Source organism: Mustela erminea, chromosome 2 (assembly GCF_009829155.1).
Source record: "Mustela erminea isolate mMusErm1 chromosome 2, mMusErm1.Pri, whole genome shotgun sequence".
Classification (NCBI taxonomy): Eukaryota; Metazoa; Chordata; class Mammalia; order Carnivora; family Mustelidae; genus Mustela; species Mustela erminea.
Window position 1 is genome coordinate 61,197,948 of NC_045615.1, and position 13,520 is coordinate 61,211,467.

General features: G+C 35.1%; 1 long non-coding RNA gene across 4 annotated transcripts in view; it reads left to right on the forward strand.

The window, feature by feature from the left end:
- Positions 1 to 13,520, forward strand: part of LOC116584550 — a 195,657-nt gene that overhangs the window by 162,831 nt on the left and 19,306 nt on the right. For 3 of the 4 annotated variants that reach the window (XR_004283229.1, XR_004283228.1, XR_004283227.1), the window contains 2 exons: positions 36 to 138; positions 735 to 772. The exons of the other annotated variant lie outside the window; for it this stretch is intronic. This is a non-coding gene — a long non-coding RNA (uncharacterized LOC116584550). The remainder of the gene's footprint in view (positions 1 to 35; positions 139 to 734; positions 773 to 13,520) is intronic. 4 annotated transcript variants of the gene reach the window in all.

The following is a 13,520-nucleotide window of genomic DNA, read 5'->3' on the forward strand; positions in this document are numbered from 1 at the left end:
AGCTAAACTGCTTACTGATTTCTTTTTCCTTGAAGACAATTCAGCGTGCCAAAACAGACTCTGGGTGATGTCAGAAACGATTCTGAAAGCAGGCATTAATTAGTTTGCCAAGATAATGAGTTCCTGTCCAGTTTGTAGGTAATAGCCAGTAGGCTTTTATACCACAGATCCAATACCAATCATCAGGGGACACGGAATGATCCATCTTTGGCAAAAATGGAATTTTCAAATAATGCTATAACATTTTGGCACCGCTTATCAAGAACAGATTTGTGCCATGTTGTGATTTGTAGTATCATTAAGGTGGATCTAAAGCAAAAGAAAAGTAATATATTTTCCTTGTAAGATCCATGAAAGTGATCCCAATATATATCACTTATTTCCTATTCCCCTCCAAGTTCTATTTCCATGAAAGTTCCATTGCAAGGACTTGCTTTCACAAAAAGTCCCTGGGTACTATTTCAGTAGAAGCAAGAACCTCCTTTACTATGCATGAAATGATAGGAGGTTTTAGATTTCAGGATGCTTGGACGGTTTTGGTGTTATCCATGTAAATAGTCACATGAATGAGTTTGGATACCCAGGAAACTAACTTATTTATTACAAGGAACTAGAACCAAAGGAAGCTGGATAATTTCCAAAGGGAAATGTATACAAATCCCATCACCAATTTGATTAAGTACTTTAAAATTATTATTAAATAATGTTTACATACAATGTTATAATTGTTCCAGGTGTCAACATAGTGACTTGGCAATCAGTGCTCACCACAGTAAGTGTAGTCATCGTCTGTCACCATACAACTTCAATACGATATGACTAACTATATTCCCTATGCTGTACTTTTCATCTCCGTGACTTACTTATTTTATAACTGAAAGTTTGTAACTTTTAATCTGCTTCACCTATATCAATTGAATGATTTATAGCCAGTTTGTGGCAAAATTATAGCCAGCTATTGGACTCATGCCAAGGCATGACAGTGACTAATGGTACAGACAACAATCTTAAATATTAACAATAAGGGACTTATAAGCCACATGGTTAAAAATAGCCATAAGCCAGTAAAAGAAAGAAAGCAGTTACTATAGAGAAGAATGCAGATTAAAAGGTGACAATTTGTGGTATTATTCTGTGATCTTGGGTGAAAGTTATCTACATCTGAAGACAAGCTGCTTTGTATTCCTGAGAAGTCTCAGTTTGAGATCTCCAATAACGCTAATCTTCCAGTCTTTGAGGATGTTTGTCTCTTTGGTTGAGGGATATGTGTCTAAGAGTCAGATATTTATGTTTCACTGCTGTGCTAGTTATTGCCAATACCTGATAGGGTCCTTGTTTTCAGACTGTGACACAGTCTTTTGTTAAACACAAAACTCTGACTTGTAGTTGAGGCTTTAGGGAAGTATCAGAGCCAAACAAAGAGTATCTGGAGATGACAAAGACCTACTATGGCTGTTGTTATTACTGATAATTTTTTAAAGTGAAATATCTGATAAGAATTCATTACAGTAATGCAATTCATACAGTAATGCATATAGTAATACAGCTATACAACAATAAGGTAATGCAGGGAAGTTTGGTTGTTTCTGTGGCATGCAAAACAAACATAATGAAGAAAATCTAGAAGTTTTAGACAAAATGGCTATAAGTATAATGATTAAGCATGAAGAGTGTTTTAGCAGATAATGTTTACATCTTATTTTTAAAAATCTATGAATTTTTTTCACAGAGGAAAATATCTAGAAATGTAACACACAATTTTCTAAAGACAATATATATATATATATATCATACCAAGACTATGCTAAGCAGATAACAAACTTGGTAAGTCTATAGTAGGTCTTTAAAAACAAACAAACAAACAAACAAACAAACCGTCTACAGATTCATGAGCATGGAATGTTTTCCATTTTTTAAAATGTCTTGTTCATTTTCTTTTATAATTGTTCAGTACTTTCTAGAGTATAGATCCTTTACCTCTTTGGTTAGGTTTATTCCAAGGTACCTTATGGTTTTTGGTGCTATTGCAAATGGAATCAATTCCCTAATTTCTCTTCCTTCAGTTACATTGTTATTGTACAGGAAAGCAATCGATTTCTGTGCGTTGATTTTGTATCCTGCCACATTACTGAATTGCTGTATGGGTTCTAGTAATTTGGGGGTGGAGTCTTTTGGTTTTTACATGTAAAGTATCATGTCATCTGCAAAGAGAGAGAATTTGACTTCTTCTTTGCCAACTTGAACACCTCTTATTTCCTTTTGGTGTCTGATTGCTGATGCTAGGACTTCTAGTACTTGTTGAACAATAGCGGCAAGAGTAGGCATCATTGTCATATTCCTGATGTTAAGGGAAAGGTTCTCAGCTTCTGCCCTTTAAGAATAATATTCGCTGTGGGCTTTTCATAGATGATTTTAATGAAATTGAGGAATGTTCCCTCTATCCCTACACTCTGAATAGTTTTAATCAGGAAAGATGCTATATTTTGTCAAATGCTTTTTCTGCATCAGTTGAGAGGATCATATGGTTCTTGTCTCTTCTCTTATTAATGTGTTCTATCACATTGATTTACAAATGTTGAAGACATGAACAGACACTTCTCCAAAGTAGACATACGAATGGCTAACAGACACGAAAAAATGCTCAACATCATTAGCTATCAGGGAAATTCAAATCAAAACCACATTGAGATATCACCTTACACAAGTTAGAATGGCAAAAATTGACAAGGCAGGAAACAATGGATGTTGGAGAGGATGTGGAGAAAGGGGAACCCTCTTACAGTGTTGGTGAGAATGTACGTTGGTACAAACACTTTGGAAAACAATATGGACATTCCTCAAAAAGTTAAAAATAGAATGACCCTAAGACCCACCAATTGCCCTATGAGTATTTATCCCAAAGAGAGAGGTGTAGTGAAAAGAAGGGGCACATGTACCCCAGTGTTCATAGCAGCAATGTCCACAATAGCTGAACTGTGGAAAGAGCTGAGATGCCCTTCAACAAATGAATGGATAAAGAAGATGTGGTCTGTATATCAATGGAATATTACTCAGCCATCAGAAAGGATGAATACACACTATTTGCATTTACATGGATGGAACTGGAGGCGATTATGCTAAGTGAAATAAGTCAAGCAGTTATCATATGATTTCACTTGTATGTGGAACATAAGGAATAATATGGAGGATGTTAGGAGAAGGAGGGGAAAAATGAAGGAGAGGAAATTGGAGGGGGAGATGAACCAGGAGAGACTATGGACTCTGGGAAACAAACTAAGGGTTTCAGAGGGGAAGAGGGTGGAGTGATGGGTTAGCCCAGTGATGGGTATTAAGGAGGGCATGTACTGCATGGAGCACTGGGTAACACAAAAACAGTGAATCATGGAACACTACATCAAAAACTAATGATGTACTGTATGGTGACTAACATAACATAATATAATAAAAAATAAAAACCAAAACAAAATAACAAAAATGCTCCTCTATTTTAATAGAACTCTGTGGATAAGTTTGATGTACATCCTGTATTAAAAAGTGCTGTCCGAATGGGAGAAGATATTTGCAAACGACATATCAGATAAAGGACTAGTGTCCAGAATCTATAAAGAACTTAGCAAACTCAACACCCAAAGAACAAATAATCCAATCAAGAAATGGGCAGAGTGGAGAAGGAAGTTGGGGGAAATTGGAAGCGGAGGTGAACCATGAGAGACTATGGACTCTGAAAAACAATCTGAGGGTTTTGAAGGGACGGGGGGTGGGTGGTTGGGGTACCAGGTGGTGGGTATTATAGAGGGCACAGATTGCATGGAGCACGGGGTGTGGTGCAAAAATAATGAATACTGTTATGCTGGAAAAAAAAAAAAAAAGAAATGGGCAGAGGACATGAACAGACATTTCTGCAAAGAAGACATCCAGATGGCCAACAGACACATGAAAAAGTGCTCCATATCACTCGGCATCAGGGAAATACAAATCAAAACCACAATGAGATATCACCTCACACCAGTCAGAATGGCTAAAATCAACAAGTCAGGAAATGACAGATGCTGGCGAGGATGCGGAGAAAGGGGAACCCTCCTACACTGTTGGTGGGAATGCAAGCTGGTGCAGCCACTCTGGAAAACAGCATGGAGGTTCCTCAAAATGTTGAAAATAGAACTGCCCTATGACCCAGCAATTGCACTATTGGGTATTTACCCTAAAGATACAAACGTAGTGATCCAAAGGGGCACGTGCACCTGAATGTTTATAGCAGCAATGTCCACAATAGCCAAACTCTGGAAAGAACCTAGATGTCCATCAACAGATGAATGGATAAAGAAGAAGTGGTAATATATACACAATGGAATACTATGCAGCCATCAAAAGAAATGAAATCTTGCCATTTGCGACAACATGGATGGAACTAGAGCGTATCATGCTTAGCGAAATAAGTCAAGCAGAGAAAGACAACTATCATATGATCTCCCTGATATGAGGAAGTGGTGATGCAACATGGGGGCTTAAGGGGGTAGGAGAAGAATAAATGAAACAAGATGGGATTGGGAGGGAGACAAACCATAAGTGACTCTTAATCTCACAAAACAAACTGAGGGTTGCTGGAGGGAGGGGGTTTGGGAGAAGGGGCTGGGATTATGGACATTGGGGAGGGTATGTGCTTTGGTGAGTGCTGTGAAGTGTGTAAACCTGGTGATTCACAGACCTGTACCCCTGGGGATAAAAATATATGTTTATAAAAAAAAAAAAAAAAAAGAAAGAAGAAAAAAAAAAAGCGCTGTCCTAGAAAGTGCTAGATTCAAATGAAAAAAGTAAGATTGTGACCAAGCCAACATTTTAAATAATAGCTATAATTATGAAACCATGATAATTAATTATCAAAATAATTTTGGTGATAAATTATTATACTTCTGTTGCCTACATCACACAGAGTGCCAATAAGACTCTAATAAGTAGAAATATATGAAGGCCAGCAAGGATACCGACCAGTCTCTAGTTAATTCCCCTTTAGCATATAGTTTCTGAAATATTGAGGCATTTACTCACACAATTTAATCTAGAGAAAGCTGAGCATCTTTTCTAATTTGACAATTCTTGCCATGGAACACCCCAGAAGTAATATTTTGAACAATCGTAATTATTTCTGTCACCTTCTTTTCTACAGTGAAAGAATGAATCTTTGTACTTTTCCAGGGATCCTCTGGGAAATCCCAAAGATAGTTTTAGGAACAAAAGATATCCTGAAAGTATTTTATTTCATTTAACATTTAGGATTAAATCTTAGGAAGGAAAAAAAAGTGAAAGGTTGTCAAGGGATTTGAAAATTTAGGAATGTGAGTGTTGAGAAATAATTGGCTACTCAATTGAGAGTAACAGTAAACACTGAAAAATAAGCAGGGAAGACAAGGTAATTTTTAAGAACTGTAACTCATAAGTAGGAAGTTTTTTTTTCTTTTCTTAAACAAGGATGTAATAAAACCAAAGGAAAGCACAGAAAACTATTTTAACAAAAAACACAATCTTTGCTATCCAAGCAGATTAGCAGAAAAAAAAAAATAACCCTTCATATTTTAGGTGAAAGTAATAAACAATAAATTGAGGACACAAGCCCATCAAAATTGAACAATCTTTGCTAGGATTTTAACACATTCATTGCTTGTCAGGCTCATTATCTGTGCTTATTATAACCTGAGAAAATGGAACTTCCTTTCAGTGTGCCTTTTATTACTTTCTATATCTATCAGGTTTTGTCCTTGTCATTCTATTTTAAGACAAAACTATTCTCTCTTTCTAAAGAAAACCATATCTTATTATTTTGCACATAAAATTGTGCCTCTCTGACAAGACTATTTATGGTAGAGTCTCATTAAAGTATATTAATTATAACTTTTGGCCGAAGCAATTTCTGTTTCACAGAGAAAACTCAGGAGCTTGATAATATTTAGCTGTCATACACTAGCATCTTCAATAAGCAGAGCATATGAACACAGATTGAATAACTTTCTACATACACAAAAATACCTTTTTACAACTTCTTGAAAAAGAGTGAAAAATAACTTCTCTGTATACTATAAACATAAGAAGCTAAAGTATGCAAACTTAAAGCTATGCTTAGTAATCAATCTTTAGTATTCTGAATGCTTAGAAATGATCTAGGTATTCGATTAATACTGATTAGTTAACTCAGTTTTATGGTAGTCCTAAAGATCTTGCAAACTAATCTTTGAACTCTTGGGGAACCTGGGTGGCTCAGTCAGTTAAGCGTCTGCCTTTTGGCTCAGGTCATGATCCCAGGATCCTGGATGGAGCCCTGCACTGGGTCCTAGAATCGAGTCCCACGTTAGGCTCCCTGCTCACCAGAAGCCTGCTTCTCTTTCTACCTTTCTCCTGGCTTGTGCTCTCTCTCTGTCTGAAACAAACAAAGAAACAAACAAACAAACAAATAAATAAATCTTTGAAAAAATATTATGAACTCACATATTATAAGACATAATTACTGTTGAAACAAAAATTTCAGAGTTTCAGTGACTCATTTTGGTTTAATGCCAACTTCCATTTTTCAAAGACTTATGCTTAAGTAGATTTACTGGTAGCTTATTTGATTATTAATTCTACATAAACTTAGGAAGAATATATCCTAGTAGACTAAAAATGTAAGCTCATATTATACTCTGTGCTGATAAGTCAGGGAAGACATAACTATTTTTATTAAACAAAAGAATAAACTAGTCTTTTTTGTAAAATACATAAAATATGGGAACTTGGATTCTTAAAATATTTGAGTTAAGATTCTATCAGAATACTCTTCTTTAAGCATTAAAAGCAATAGTCCAGTGTCTTTATTTGCTGGAATTTTTTAGGAATCTTTAATATATAAGTACTTATCTCTACAAACTACTAAGAAGAGCTCTTTAATCTTCTTTGGAGAGACTTTTCCTTTAGAGTTTCTTCTGAGCACTCATCGATTAATTGTTCTACTTTTTTCCATATTTCCTGTTTTCTTAGCCAAGACAGGAAAATTTCTCACCCACTTAACCCCCAGGAGAGTCCTTTATGTTTACAGTATCTACAAGTATATTTATTAAGACACTCCTTTCTTAGGGTTGGAGGACTGATGTAGGAGCATTTAATTGTTTCATCCATTAGGGCATACATTTATTCATGATTATACTTTGTTTTCATTCTAAGGTGATTTCAAAATGCTCATTTTAAAATGTCCTGCTTCCATTGGAAGCAGAGTTTCCCTTTTGTTCTGAGATATCTCTTTAAAAATGTGAATTATATCAAAAGTTCTCCAGAGTGGCCATTATCTTTGGTGAAATCATGCCATTTAGAAAGTTAAGTACATGAATTTTTGTTATTATGTAAATACTTGTAAGAAGCAGGAGTTCATCCTGTAGGAAGAGGCATGGACTTACTTTGGACTGAGACAAATACATAGGAGTCTAGGACTTTTCAGTCCAAAAATGTTCTCTGTATACCTAATTCTTGAGCCCTGCAAACGAATGCTTGGAAATATCCAACTTCAAACCTCCTACAAGAATGGGTGGAAATGTGAAGAGAAGAGTTCCCTCCCATGCCTCATATGAGCAAAATGAGACAAGACTGAAGCAATTTCTCATAGAGTTTTGATGACTAACCTATGGCAAAATTTTGTACAAAGGATTGCTAGTCAAGGAAGAAAGCTTAACTTCTTTGTCCCCAGCGTTGGCTTGAAACGGGCTTATTTCAGGACCCTCTCTTCCCTGTGAATTTTCCTCTTATTGATGGACAATAAAATGACAAGGACAAACACAAATAGTTCTAGTAACAAAGCAAATTTCCACCAAGGATAAACATTTTTTCAAAACTGATTCCTTCCTTCCTGCTTCTTTCATGCTTTCCTTGTACTTGGAATGGAAGTAGAAAGGAGCAGATACATGAAAGAACATGGTGTGTTGGTGACTGTATGGTAGTTGGAAATGCTCAGAGTGACAGATTTAAGGAGAATGTGAAAGATTAGTCTGGGAAACAAGCAGAGACCCGATCATGAAGGTTAAGAATCTTGACTCCTATCACAATGGTGATTGGGAATAATAAGAGAATTTTGTGTTAGAATGAGATTAGAAAAGTGTTTGGAAGAGTAATGGCTGGAGAAAGATATCTGGGTGAGACACAATGAAGAGAGAAACCAAGGTAGTGACAGTGGGGATTCTGAGCTGGACTCAGATATGAGAAAGATGTAAAAGAATGACCTCATGATGGATTGGACTTGGAGATTAGTGAGAGAAATTTAGGATAATTCCTAGTTTCTTGACTTCAACAACTGGGTAGATGGTGAGATGAGGAATATAAAAGAAGGAATATATTTGTGCAACTAAAGTAAGTTTCTTTTTTTCATTTTGGGCACTGAGAGGCTAACTTCTTCCAGTTACTAATAAAAACAAAGCATGCAGAAATTCTAACAATACAGAGCAAGATGTAAAAACTTTACAAGATGTGCCATGTCTTTTTTTCTCTCCTCCCTTACTGTAACATATTTTTCTTAAATGAACATCTTGACTGTTATACATCATGTGCAATTCAAAGGTATTTCATATGTCATTTTATTTCATTATTTATTAATTCCTGATCATTTACCTATTTTAAAGATAAGGAAACTTATTTAAATGATTTATACAAGATCAAGCAGTGAAGTGACCAAGAAGAGGGGTTCCTATTATGGTCAGTCTGAATACAAAGCACACATCTCCCATAATGCTAAATACATTCAATTTAAGTAAACAACTCTAAAGGTGATATGAAGGTGGACTTAGAAAAGAAAAAAAAAACAAAAAAATAAAGGTAGGGAAACTCATCTGGAGCCATTTGAAAGAGCCCATAAAAATTAAAAAAAAAATGAATTATGTGAGCTAGGGCAGAGAAATAGGGCTGGAAAGAAGGAATGAATAATTTTAAAGGAAAAAAAGATTGTTAAATGATCAGATAGAAGCTTACACATTCAATGAGGGGAAGAGAGCATGTCTATAATGGTAGATTATTATAGTAATGGCATTTAATGAATCACACCCGCCTGTATTCATGTTCTTATTGTGGTCTCCTCCACATTAACTCTGAGGTTGACCCTTGGCAATGTCAACATGCTTTGGCTAATAAGACATCAGCAAATGTATAGGAGCAGAAGTTTTAAAAGAGCTTTTGCATTCTCCAGCTTGCCTTTTCTTGCTGCTCACTGGGAATACTTCCTGTACCTTGTGAAGGAGCCAGTCTAAGCCTCATTGACAAAAAGACTATATGGAGAGGAGACCAACTGTGTCAGTTGAGATTCTTAGATCAACAGCTCCTGGCTCAGCCACCTGCTGACTACAGCTGCATGAATAAACCTGGGTGAAACCAACACAGGAACCATTCAGTAGAGCTTAATTCCCAAGCTCATATTGCTGACTCACAGAATAATAAATAAATAAAAGGACAGTCTGTTAGACCTTTGTGTTTTAGGATGGTCTGTTACAGAGTAATAAATAACTGATACACCTATTTTGTTCTCCATTATATTTTCAATAATTAACACAGTACTAGCAAACAGAGATTACTCAATAAATATTTTTAAGTGTTCAAATGAATAAATTGATGATAATAATCAAATATTCTTTTAGTTCATCCTTTTTGAGCAGTTGTAAATGGAAGTTGTTTGGTCACCTTACTTATACTGTGAAAGTTATTACACAGTTACCTATGGAAAAAAATTGATTTTCAAACTTGTCCTTAAACATCAACTAGACATCAACTAGAAATGTGAGGATATCAGGGCACCTGGGTGGCTCAGTCTTCATTGGTCTGCCTTTGACTCGGGTCATGATTCTGGGGTCCTTGGGATGGAGCACCATGTCAGCTTTCCTGCTCAGTGGGGAGTCTGCTTCTCCCTCTGTACTTCACCCACTGTTGCTCCCTCTCTCTTTCTTTCTCTCTCAAATAAATAAATAAAAAATCTAAAAAAAAAAAAAGAAATGTAAGGATATCAACTAGGAATATGCTCCTGAATTCATAACTATTACACACTAACAAGTTGATACGTTTTTTATTTCATGATCTGACATCTTATTTAGAGTACGTACAGAAAATAGGACTGATTCACTATGTTTTTCATAGTTTTTTCTTAGGCTTTTCTGTCTATAGGTAAATTTTTTTTAACACAGAATAAGATTCACCATTTAAGGTATTCATTGAATATAAGATGTGAAGGTTAGAACTCCCAAATCTCTTGATAATCTACCAAGAAGATAATGCACTATTATTTTAGACAGTGTATTGAGAATTGGCTGTGTTCTAATCTCTTCTAATCTCTAGTTCATGTTCAAATTTCTGTTTGTTCCTAAAATTTATTTTTATACTCAGTTTATTTGAACCAGAATCCAATCAAAGTTCACATATTGTATTGGGTTGTTACGTATTTAAGATATCTCTTAATTTAAAGCATTTTCACAATCCTTTTTTCATGACATTGACTTTTTAAAGAGATCACACCAGTTTTCTTACATAAAGTCTCACATTCTGTACAAATTTGCTCCAGCTCTTTGAAGAATACCGGTGGAATTTTGATCGGAATGGCATTAAAAGTATATATTGCTCTAGGCAGTATAGACATTTTAACAATGTTTATTCTTTCGATCCAAGAGCATGGAATGGTCTTCCATCTTTTTGTGTCTTCTTCAATTTCTTTCATGAGTGTTCTGTAGTTCCTCGAGTGCAGATCCTTTACCTCTTTGGTTAGGTTTATTCCCAGGTATCTTATGGTTCTTGGTGCTATAGTAAATAGAATAGATTCTCTAATTTCCCTTTCTGTATTTTCATTGTTAGTGTATAAGAAAGCCACTGATTTCTGCACATTGACTTTATATCCTGCCACATTGCTGAATTGCTGTATGAGTTCTAGTAGTTTGGGGGTGGAGTCTTTTGGGTTTTCCATATAAAGAATCATGTCATCTGTGAAGAGAGAGAGTTTGACTTATTCATTACCAATTTGGATACCTTTTATTTCTCTTTGTTGTCTGATTGCTGTTGCTAGGACTTCTAATACTATGTTGAACAAGAGTGGTGAGAGTGGGCATCCTTGTCTTGTTCCTGATCTCAATGGGAAGGCTGCAAGCTTTTTCCCATTGAGGATGATATTTGCTGTGGGTCTTTCATAGATAGATTTGATGAGGTTCAGAAATGTTCCCTCTATCCCTATACTTTGAAGTGTTTTAATCAGGAACGGATGCTGGATTTTGTCAAATGTTTTTTCTGCATCAATTGAGAGGACCATGTGGTTCTTCTCTCTTCTCCTACTGATTTGTTGTATCACATTGATTGAGTTGCGAATGTTGAACCATCCTTGTAGCCCAGGGATGAATCCCACCTGATCATGGTGGATAATCTTTTTAATGCGCTGTTGGATCCTGTGGGCTATGGTCCTTGTTGAGAATCTTAGCATTCATATTCATCAGTGATATTGGTCTAAAATTCTCCTTTTTGGTAGGGTCTTTGCCTGGCTTGGGGATCAGGGTAATGCTGGCTTCATAGAAAGAGTCTGGAAGTTTTCCTTCTGCTTCAATTTTTTGAAACAGCTTCAGGAGAATAGGTGTTATTTCTTCTTTGAAAGTTTGGTAGAATTCCCCAGGGAATCCGTCAGGTCCTGGGCTCTTGTTTTTTGGGAGGTTTTTGATCACTGCTTCAATCTCGTTTTTAGATATCGGTCTAAAATTTGTATGGAATCAGAAGAGACCCCGAATCGCTAAGGAAATGTTGAAAAACAAAAATAAAGCTGGGGGCATCACGTTACCTGATTTCAAGCTTTATTACAAAGCTGTGATCACCAAGAAAGCATGGTACTGGCATAAAAACAAACAAATAGACCAGTGGAACAGAGTAGAGAGCCCAGATATGGACCCTCAACTCTATGGTCAATTAATCTTCGACAAAAGTCTGGTATGTTTGACTACAATATAACTAAAAACTTCCCTTCAGAAAAATATACTGTAAAGAAGGTGACTAAACAAGCAATGAATTGGAAGATATGTTTGCATTAATATACTGACAAAGTATTACTATTGTAAAATATATGAAGAACCTTTTAACAAAATTTTAAGACAAAAAATTTAAGACAAAAATCTCATTAGGAAAATGAAAAAAAAGATTTAAGAGGCAGTTCAGAAAAGAGGAAAACTGAACTAATTAACGTATTTTAAGATATTCAACTTCATTAATAATCATGAAATATAAATTAAAACCACAATGAGATACTATTTCATACTCACCAAACTGGCAGCAACTAAAGCCTTCTTATTCCAAACGTTGGTAATACAAGAACTATATTCATACATTGATAGTAGGTCAATTGATATAGTAGAAAGTAGTGTAGTGTTTTGTAATAAAATTGAAGGTATATATATATATATATATTTGTGTATATATATGTATATTTTATATGTACTATAATGGAGGAAATCACCTTATCTTTTATGTGTGTATTCTAAGGAGACCTTTGTACAAGTTTATAAATGCACTGGTAAAATAAAAAAACAGGTAGACAAAGCAAAAATGTACACAATTCAAATATCTGTCACAGTAGAAGAGAAGAATATGTTGTGGTATATTTGTATGAAGAGATACAAAGATCCACTAATATATTACAGTTATATTCAATAACATAGATGAAGCTTGCAAACATAATGAGGGGTAAAAACACAAATTGCAGAAAATTACGTATACTGTAGTTTCATAAAAGTAGGTAGGCAAGTAGGTAGGTAGATAGATGTGAAGTGGTAAAGTGGAGGAAAATGAATTGAGAAGGGACAGAAAGGGACTTTGATGATGGTAATGTTATCTTTTTGATATTTAATTGTGAGTATACTGGTATTCATTGTCTTTTCTTTTTAAGATATTAGGTATATTTTATAAAAGTTCTTTTGTAACCACCTAATAGATAAGAAAAATATGGTTTAAAAGAGTAAGAAGGGGCACCTGGGTGGCTCAATCAGTTAAGCACCTGCCTTCAGCTCAGGTCATGATCTCCAGGTCCTGGGATAGGGCGGTACTGGGCTCCATGCTCAGTGAAGAATCTGTTTCTTCCTCTCCCTTTGCCCCTCTCCCTGGCTCATGCTCTCTCTTTTTTTCTTTCTCTGAAATAAATAAAATCTTAAAAAAAAGAGAGAAAGAAAAGTAAAGTTATTTTGTATTTGAGTTACAGAAAGAATAAATCTGTTAGCTTTCTACAATTGTAAAATACTTTAATTTTTAAATTGCAAAAAAATCAAATGAAAAAGTTCCTAAGCACTTTTAACATTTAATTATAGATTAAATGACATCATTAATTCCAACTGAACACTTGTCAATTAAGACACAATATTAAGGTAGGTTAGAAATACATTTCAGAATTCTATCCTATCTATCTACCTATTTACCTATCCATCTATCCAATAATCCAAAGGAAAATTAGCAATAAAAAGTAATGTGTCTCTTTGTACTAAATCAACAAATTAAGATACAAAATTCTCTCACCT